Source organism: Passer montanus, unplaced genomic scaffold (genome assembly GCF_014805655.1).
Source record: "Passer montanus isolate IOZ18808 unplaced genomic scaffold, ASM1480565v1 scaffold106, whole genome shotgun sequence".
Lineage (NCBI taxonomy): Eukaryota > Metazoa > Chordata > Aves > Passeriformes > Passeridae > Passer > Passer montanus.
The window spans coordinates 2,883,999-2,893,193 of NW_024357170.1; the positions used below are offsets into that span (position 1 = coordinate 2,883,999).

Here is a 9,195-nt window from a genome sequence, read left to right on the forward strand (position 1 = left end):
CTTGTACCTCCCATTTTAAGGCTCTGCCATCATCATCCCTCTTACCTGTTCATGTCGTGCTATGTCACTCTTGCAGCTGAGAGTCTGTTCACTCACAGGTTCCACTCCTAAACTTCCTGCAAGGCCAGCTAAATCCCCCTCAACCCCTTGCAGCAGAGGGATTACATGTTGATTCTCCTGTCCTGTATACTATTAGTCCTACAGCTGGTTATATTCACAGGCTTCATTCAATGACCCATTAATTTTCTCTGTCTTGTAGAATTGCTTAAAATTTCTGTTAGTGCTCATGGCTATGCACAGTTATTACAGTCATGTAATTGGGTTCTCCTAATCTTTCTCTTTTGAATACCTGGGACAGGAAAAAATGCTCTGCAGTAATGTGTAACTATTTCTGTTTGGGAACCACCTGGGACTGGTGCATAAATGTTTGTTGAAGGCAGGATAGCAGCCAGTGAGACTTGTTGCCCCTTGTTGCAATCACAGCCCTTTCACATTAAACTGGTGAATCATTAGCCCTGGTGGTGCATTTTAGAGTTGCAGAGCAGAACCAATGGATTCATGAACATGTTTTCTCCCAAGGCAGGCTAAAACCCATTTGCCATTCTCTAATTATAAAAGTAGTGGTGCATTATAAACATGCCTTAGCAGTAGTTTATCCATCCATCCATCCATCCATCCATCCATCCATCCATCCATCCATCCATCCCTATCTGCTGGAAGGAGGTTTCTGATGTACAAATAACAAAGAAAGAAAGAAACATGTCCTACTGACATTGTATTTCTATAGGAATTGACCAACAGTCTTTCGGTCTCCTTCTCCTAAATTCTTTGGTGTATTATAGAAGTCTTAGAAGAAAAGTCACAGCAGAACTGTAAAATAGCTTTTCTTGTATGCATGGCTTTTGAAACTGGTGGAAAAGAAGTACATATCACCAATGTTGCCAGGGCTTTTTATTATCAGTATGATAATTCAATAGATCATAATTTGATTTTATCTGAAATTCAGTCATACATTAATCTCAAATTCCAGGATGATCCAAATGCAGAAATAGCAGGAAAAGTGACAAAAAAATTCCCTAAAGAAAAAGCTACACGTGACATGAAACAATGACCCCTCCAAAAGGATATAATAATTAATTCTTACTGAAACTCATTGATTAATCTTCTCCAATTTCTATGGCATTGCTATTAACACTCTGCTTCCACTGTCACCAAAAATAGGTAAAAATGCAAACTCTTTAACCAATGTAGCATTAAGAAGCAGGCATTCTTTATTTGGCTGGATGCATGTGGGGATATCCTCTGGAATATTGTGCATGCTGAGTACAGAAAAAGCTCCTATTTAGAGGCTTTATTTTACACACATTCATTGATTTTCATGATAAGCATACATACATTTAATAATCATTTCCCCAAAATCATTAACATATTTTCCCTTCTCTCTGCAGATGTGTTTTTCTGTCCTGGGGGTCTTTTTGGTGGTCCCTGGTGGCTGGTGATCCCAAAGTCAAACCTGACTGCCTGGTGAACTGATAAAAGTTGGCACAACTGGGCTGGCTCCTCTTCAGTTCTTCTTCCTACAGAATGGGCATAGTGCAGTTCCATAGGCCAGTGGTTTTTCAGCAGTGATCATTGTCTTGACCCACCAGGTGCAAACAATTCTTTATCTGGCAACATTCTCCCCTTAAGGCTTGTGAATCTTGTCTTTAACTGTTCCAGGAGGTGGCCTTTTCTTGCTATGGGATTGTTTTTTAAACAAATTGGACATTGCATTGTTACAAATTTTTCTATTTCAGTCATTTCCACACTAAGTACAGAGTTTTGGAGACTAGATGTCTGGGACTCAATTCCCCTGAGGGATTTGTTGTGTTCTTTTCCTATTACTTTCCTCCTTATAGGAAGTGGAACCTGTTGGCTGTTTGTTACTCACCATCCCTCTTGGAACTTAGTGGCTTTTAATATATTTTCTAAATATTGATCTTCACTGTCAGAATTAGCCTTCAATTATGTCAATTTATTTTTGTGGCACTAACACAAACAGAAGGTTGGGATGCCTTTTGCAGCTGCTTTTGAAGCTGCTTTGTCTGCCAGTCGGTTTCCCACTCTAACATTAGTTTGCCCAGATTGAAGTGCTTTACAATGCATCACTGCCACCTCCTTTGGTTTTTTAACTTTCAGAAGTTGTAAAATTTCTTCTCTGTGTTGAATAGGTGATCCTTGAGCCGATAGCAGTCCTCTTCCCTTCCATATGGGCATGAATCACAACAAATGCATATCTAGGATCAATACAGATATTCACTCTTTTGCCCACTGCCAAGTTCAATGCTTATTTTAGTGCTATTATCTCTGCTTTTTGTCTGATGTATTAATTGGTAAAGACTGAGCTTCTAATACCTCAGTGGCAGTCACCACTGCCTATCTTGCCATCCATTTCCCAACTTTCATGAAACGCCTGCCATCTGTAAACAATTCTAAATCAGGACTCTCTATTGGTTCATCCTCCACATGGGTTCTGCTGGAATATACCTGTTCCATGGTTTGGAGACAATCATGTGTCAGGGCTCCCTCATCCATTGCCTTTGGATCAAGGAAAACTGCTGGATTCATGGCTACTGTCATCTTCAACTCCACATCATCCTGTTCCAAGAGCACAACTTGGTATCTGAGCATACTGCTGGGACAGCCAACATTCCAACTTTTGCTCTAATATGGATGTCACCATGTGAGGGACAAAAGCAGTGATGTGCTGCCCAACCCTGAGCTTCCTGGCCCCTTGGATCAGGAGAACAGTTGCAGCAATTGCTTGCAAGCATCCCAGCCATCCTCTGCTCATGTTGTCTAGCTGTTTGGAGAAATAGCCCACAGGTCTCCTCCAGGTTCCTGACTTCTGCATCAGGACCCCCAGGCCTGCTCAGCTTATCTGCGCATCCAATTTTCCCCATAAGTCTCTCCCCAACAAGGGGACTGGGCATTAAACATATATAGAAACTGATGAGTAGTGCAGTTCTTTCCTAATTTAAATTTCATGGGCTGTAAAAATAACCAAGTTTCACTTTTCTTTGTAGCACCAGTTATATTTACCACAGTGTACATTTACCACATGTATCAATTTACACTTAACTATTAGCAATTTGCAATTTATAATTTACCAATTTATATTTACCTCATCCTTACTAAGTTTGCATTCAGTGTATTCAATACAGAATAAGCTGGCCGTGTGCTTACCAAAAATCCCACTTCTTTCCCCAGCCTCAGGGGTTCAGCTGTGGTAGAATCCCCCGTTTCCCTTCAATCTTCATCTTCTTGTGTAACAGCCTATAAAGCAAGGTCCAGCTTCCCAGCCTACGGCCATTCCCGCTCCCAAGGCCCCTTTTCCTTACCAAGTGCGCTCTGGTTTTCCTCCAATCGTTCTCCGGGAAACGACGGGAGCCCCCCGCCTCCCTTTCCCCTTGTTCGGTCTCTTCTTCCCCTTTCTCCTGCCCTGTTGCGCGGTCCCTTAGCACCCTCTAGAGTTCCAAGTAGGTTTTCGTGACTCTAGTTTTCCTTTCCAGCCTGTCACATTTCCTTTTCCCGACCTATCCCTGTTTTGATATGCTTTCCAAGCTTCATCTAACAACTTTCCTGAGTCACAGCACTCCAGTCCTTCCATTTTCTGGAGTTTGCTTCTAATATCTGGGGCCGTCCTATAAGGAAACCATATTTCTATATATAGAAAATATTTCTATCTTTATAAAAACTATAAAAAGATAGTTTTGAACTGCACAGCCTCCTCTAGGTTCTCAGGATCCAGAATAGTGTATTTTCTGGCAGTCACCGTCAATCATTCAATGAAAGTTGCAGTCCTGTCCTGCTTTACCTCACATAGTTTTGACCAGTTCATGGCTTTCAGTCTAGCATGCTTTACACCAAATAATACCCATCTGTGATACCTTGCTAAATGCTCTCCAGCCCAGGTAAATTAGGGTCCCACCTTGAGTCTGTTGGAGGAAATTTTGATCTACAGTTGCTTCTAAGTCTCCATGAGCATGTGCTTCCTCCACCTGATTTCTACACCATCTTTTTTTCTGTACTAACCAACGAGGTTAACTAATAAATCATCACTTTTCAGTCAGGGTCTTGAGTACTTCTTATGGTTCCTGGTGTAATTCCAGCTGTTTGGGTCAGCCCTGGTTTAGCAGTTACAGGATCACAGGATCATTTGTGTTGGAAAAGGCCTCTGAGACCATCCAGTCCAACCTGTGACTGATCATGACCCTATCAACCGGACCATGGCAGTAAGCACCATGTCCAGTCTTTCTTTAAACTAGTCCTGAGACAGTGACTCCACCACCTCCCTGGACAGTTCCTTCCACTCCAACCTCACCAAATTGCTTTTAGATTTTTCCACATGTCAGGATAAGGGCAGTCCCTGGCTTTCTGCCTTCTTTCTCTTTCTCCACTGCTTTAGCTTGAACTTTTTAATAGAATTACCTCCCAGCCAACCTTGAAGACAAATGGTGCGTGAAATTATCCTGTGAAGTGAGACCAGAAAGGCTTTGGCAAACCCTGTATTTAAATGCTCCTCCTAAAAGCTGCAGAGAACACAGGCTGTTGAAGAAATCAAGCTTTTCCCTTCAGTGACTGATACTGAAGCAGTGCCATATGTTGTGCTAATTCCCTTGATTCAGCCACATAACACAAAGGAAAGCAAGAACTAGAGTTGCCTGGCATAGTCCCAAAAAAGCAAGACAGCAGCTAGTGCAAAATAATGAAAAAAAGAAGTGCAGTTTTATATAGCTAGAGACTAATGAAGTGAGCCTTAAGCCCACCAGCCAATTTGAAATGACTGCATATGCCAGTGTCCATGAATCCTGAAAATTCAGAGCTCAGGATGAAACAAATTCACTGAGATTCCATGAGGGCCATCACAAGGGGAAAAATATACTGAACATATCCAGGCCCATGTTACAGCTTCAGTTGTGTCACTCCTGTGCTTTCTACTGCAGTTCAGACTTGAAGGAGGGCCACACACCTAGTGGAATGAAGAAATAAAGATACAGGGAAAAACTATAGGATGCAGTTGCTTAACTTTTTCCTTGAGTCTGGGAAATTATGCTGATGTTGCTTTTCTTGGGGGCACAGAAAGAAACTCCGACTTGAAAACAGCAGTTCAGTGGGTGCATCAGCTAGTTATTTATGGTTGAGCTATATGTGTCAGATGGCAACAGGTAAAAGCACAGTTCATTTCTGTGGTAATGCAAGGATAATGCTTTCATAACTATAGAGCACCCACAGGTCAGCACAGCACCCCTTGATTTGAGATCCCCCTTTCTAGTTTCAGCAAACTTGATGCCTCTGAAGTCCACCCCTATTTAGGACACAGGGTTTTGCTTAATTTTGTTTGTCCAAGGTGTGCAACACAAAAAGAAAAGGGCCTCCTGAAAGAAAGGAATTGGCTGAAAATGCACTATCTTGCCTATCTGGGTTGTGATGTGGTTGTTTCATGCAGTGGTCAAGGTTCCCTCTGCTGATAACAGGAAGCTGATCTTGCTTCTTCAGGGAAACTGCTCCCAGAGATTTCTAAGCACAGAGGAAAATTAGCAACTTTCTTGTCTGAGGTGACTACCCTGTTTGGGACTTTTGTAATATCGAAAACCAGACTCCAGTTTGGTTTTCCCATGTCCTTATATAGATGCAGATTCCAATTTACCCCTCCCTCCTCTGCAGGGGAAGAGTAGGAGGCAAATAGCTGGCATCCTATGTGATTCCACAGGGGGAGGGCTTGGAGTTTTTGGGCAAACAATAGCTGAGACTCTTGGACAGCACAAACTTCAGACTCTGTATTTACACCTATAGATTAAAATAATCTATCTCCTCAGCTACACAGGTAGTCCTGTCCCTTCTGGGAACAAGGATGTGCAAGAAGTTTGATGACCGGAAAATCTGTGTATACAAGTATGTTACCAGATGGGGAATCAGAGACTATGGAGTACAGGACTCACCTGTCTTTATGATAGATATACCATATTTTACTGAAAATGTGGAGCAGATGGAGTGGGGAATGCTCAGAGCCCCATCCAGCCTGGTCTTGGACACTTCCAGGGATGAGGCAGCCACAGCTTCTATGTGCAACCTGTGCCAGGGCCTCAGCACTCTTTAAACCGAATAATTTCTTGCAAGTATCTAATCTAAACCCAGTCCTTATCTGAACTATTCCCAGAGTTTCTGTTGTGGTCAGCAAAAAGAAATTAGCATTTCTAGAGCACAATATATCTCAGTCTGTTGTCGATTTCTAAATTAAGTGAGCTGTATCCTGTTATGAATAGAAAGTTGTATTTTTTTGAGTTTCAGAGTTAAAAACAAGTCAGACCAGTCAGACCTCTTTGGTTTCGCTGCCAAAGAAAAGCTCCTCAATTACCCGTTAATGGCGGTGATTAACCATTGTTTCCCTGATGCTGGCCGCTTGCCAAGAAGACACCAGGACAGACCCTCCAAGGTAAAGAGAATAGGCAGTGACACCAGAGCCAGTATGCAGATGAGAAATGCATTGCACCCCGAATTTTTACAGTTTTTACAAGAAAAACCCCTAAAATCACGAGCCAACAAGTGACTTAAGTGACGTCTAAGGATGGGAGCGTAGTCCCGTACCTGCTTGGACCCTTTTTGTTTCTCACCCTAACCTGAAAAGATACTATTAAAGAGACACCCCGGGGTGTTAAACAAACAAGCCAGGAATCTGCTAATGTCCCGTGAGGACGGAATCCCCAGCTCTGTCTGCAGACCAGTGGACAAAGCTGCATCACCCTCCTTCTCCGTGACACGCCTGAGAGCAGCGGCGGCGTGGGCACAACCCGTCGATTTCTCCCCACCTGAGCTGATCTTCTTAATAAAGGCATTAAAAAAGGAGAAAGATCTCCTGCCCATTTATTTCATATCCTTAAAGCCTGTGTCATTTCTGGGCAAAGCCAGCTGAGAGTGCGCTTGCTGGATCTCCTCTGTACATATCTTGCAGGCTGTTCCCAGTTATCACAGAGTGAGCTTTAGTGTCTCCTTGGACACTGAAGTTGGGCAAGATGAACTTGGTGTGTCTGGCTGTTTGTTCCTGTTTTTTAAGAAGTGTTTGCAAATTGTCTTGTTTGCTTTTCAGAAATACTTTGGCTTCTTCTCACCTTGGTCTGGCTTTAGCTAAAAATGACATCTGGGTAACTGATTTATGCCAAATACATGCATCCTTTCCTGCACATTGAAAAAAATTGCAAGAGAACAAAGGACAAAATTGTTCTTTGGGTTACTGAAGCCTGATCTCTGTAAAGCATTAGAAATATCACAAGCACTTATACGCAATTTCAGGCCACTTCTTTTTTTTTTTTTCCTTTTTCTTCTCTCCACATAGTTATTTTGTTAGGGTTTTATTCTGTGTCTTACCAGATCAATACTACATCTAGTTAAAATACACACAGCCTTCTAAAAGTAGGAATAGGGAAAGGGGAAGAGAGCTAGGATTTCAAAGCTCTCTGACTAGTGTTACGGAAATAAACATCCACCTGCCAAATTAACTCCCCAAATTCAACTTTGCCTGTGAAAGGCCATAACAAGGTGCTATGAACCACTGCTTTGAAGTGAGTAACACCTGATCCTTCTGACTAGAGATCTTTTGACTGAGAATTCTGTGCTGATATCCCTGTGTCGCCTCTGCTGTGCAAACAGAGGAAAGGTCACAAACATCCAGCTTCTCCCACATTAAGGACTGAACCTGAGAGCCCTGAACATGGGTCCAGTAAAATCCACAGCCTGCAAAATGCTTCAGGCTCACACAGGAGAGAATCTGAATTAATACTTCAAATGCTGAATGCTTTTCCTGCTAAAATCTTTGTTTCTCCAGGAGATGGATAGATGGGAAATAGAAATTTCCTCAGCTTCTCTGGCACTCATTGGATGCCTCAAAGCACAATCTGCTGTGTGGGCAGCCAGGGAATATTTTGAAGAGATAAAGCAGATATCTCAGAAAATCTATAAGCTTTAGTGCAGGGAGTAACCATGGCAAACAAAGTGTTTGCAAAGGCCCAGCCTCCATGATTTCTCCCAATGGGCTCAAGTGGGAGAAAACTGATTGTCATTGTCACCTAATCCCTTCAGCCGAGCTCCTGCATTCTGAGAAGCACTTCTCAGAGACAGGTACCTCGGGAAACAATGATGCCAGGTAGACCACTGGGCAGCTAGCAGCCTGTTTTATCCATGCATATGCCTTTGGATGCCAGGCTGAATAATTCAACTGGCCTGGTGCTCATTTGGCTCATTTGCTAATGGCATCAGTCAATGCCATCAGCCCAATGCAAGTTATTTCAGAAAGAAGCTTTGCACAAGATATGTCTGAAATTTGACATTCAGGTAGAAATAAATCAAGATAACTGATGACTAAAATATTTGTTATGTCAATAATCTGTCAGACAGCTCTCTCAGTTACACTGGTGACTGGCTGGACATCTCTTGTTGCCTGAACTGATGTCAGTAAAAAGGAGATTTAGTTTTTTTCTGGAGGCAGAGATAGGCCTTCCCCGGATGGATGAAGGGAGACCACTATTCAGATTATGTGGGAAGAGAATTAAGTTATTTGGACTGAGAACTTAAAGGACTGGTCAGCCTGAGTCAGTGAATTATAGGGGATGGTCTCCAAATAAAGGAAGAACAGCTCTATATTTCCATTGGATCAAATGAACATGAGGGCTGGTTTCAGTTTGGGTTTGTTTTTTTTTCATTTCAGTAGGCTTTGGAAGATGCTTCTGCTTTGAAGACCTGCCCAGTGCAGGTCACTAGTCAGCTTTTCAAAAAGCTTTTGTTACATTCCAGACAAGCAAGAAAACAAATGGAGCCCCCTGAAAACAAACAAACAAACAAACAAACAAATATTAATAGCAAAACAACCCTCCAGAGCAAGGCATCTGGATTGCTGAGTCTGATCTCACCATGGTGGTGAACCTTTTGCTCTAATATGAAAGAAGTAGTAACTCAGATATTGGTATTTCTACTCTTCAGTATTTAACTTTGTTTTTTTCTTATTTTTCAAATAAACCCACTTACCCAGTATGAAACGTTTTTCTCTTAGTTCCCTGTGAGTTCTGACTTGTGCAATTATCCTAAGCTTACATTGATGTGTGATGTTTCACTTTTAAGCATACCAATCTAAGCCCACCCGACTCTGCTTTGAAAAGCATTCAT

The 9,195-nt window shown here is 42.2% G+C and overlaps 1 long non-coding RNA gene across 2 annotated transcripts; it reads right to left on the reverse strand.

Annotated features, from left to right (window-relative positions):
* Positions 1 to 1,248: 1,248 nt before the first annotated feature.
* On the reverse strand, positions 1,249 to 3,370 carry LOC120507979. Of its 2 annotated transcripts, XR_005628887.1 has the most exons (3): positions 3,226 to 3,370; positions 2,527 to 2,637; positions 1,249 to 2,276 (listed from the first exon to the last, which is right to left on the reverse strand). It is a non-coding gene; the product is annotated as an uncharacterized LOC120507979 (long non-coding RNA). The 2 variants fall into 2 exon arrangements; XR_005628886.1 differs by lacking the exon at positions 2,527 to 2,637.
* Positions 3,371 to 9,195: the final 5,825 nt, after the last annotated feature.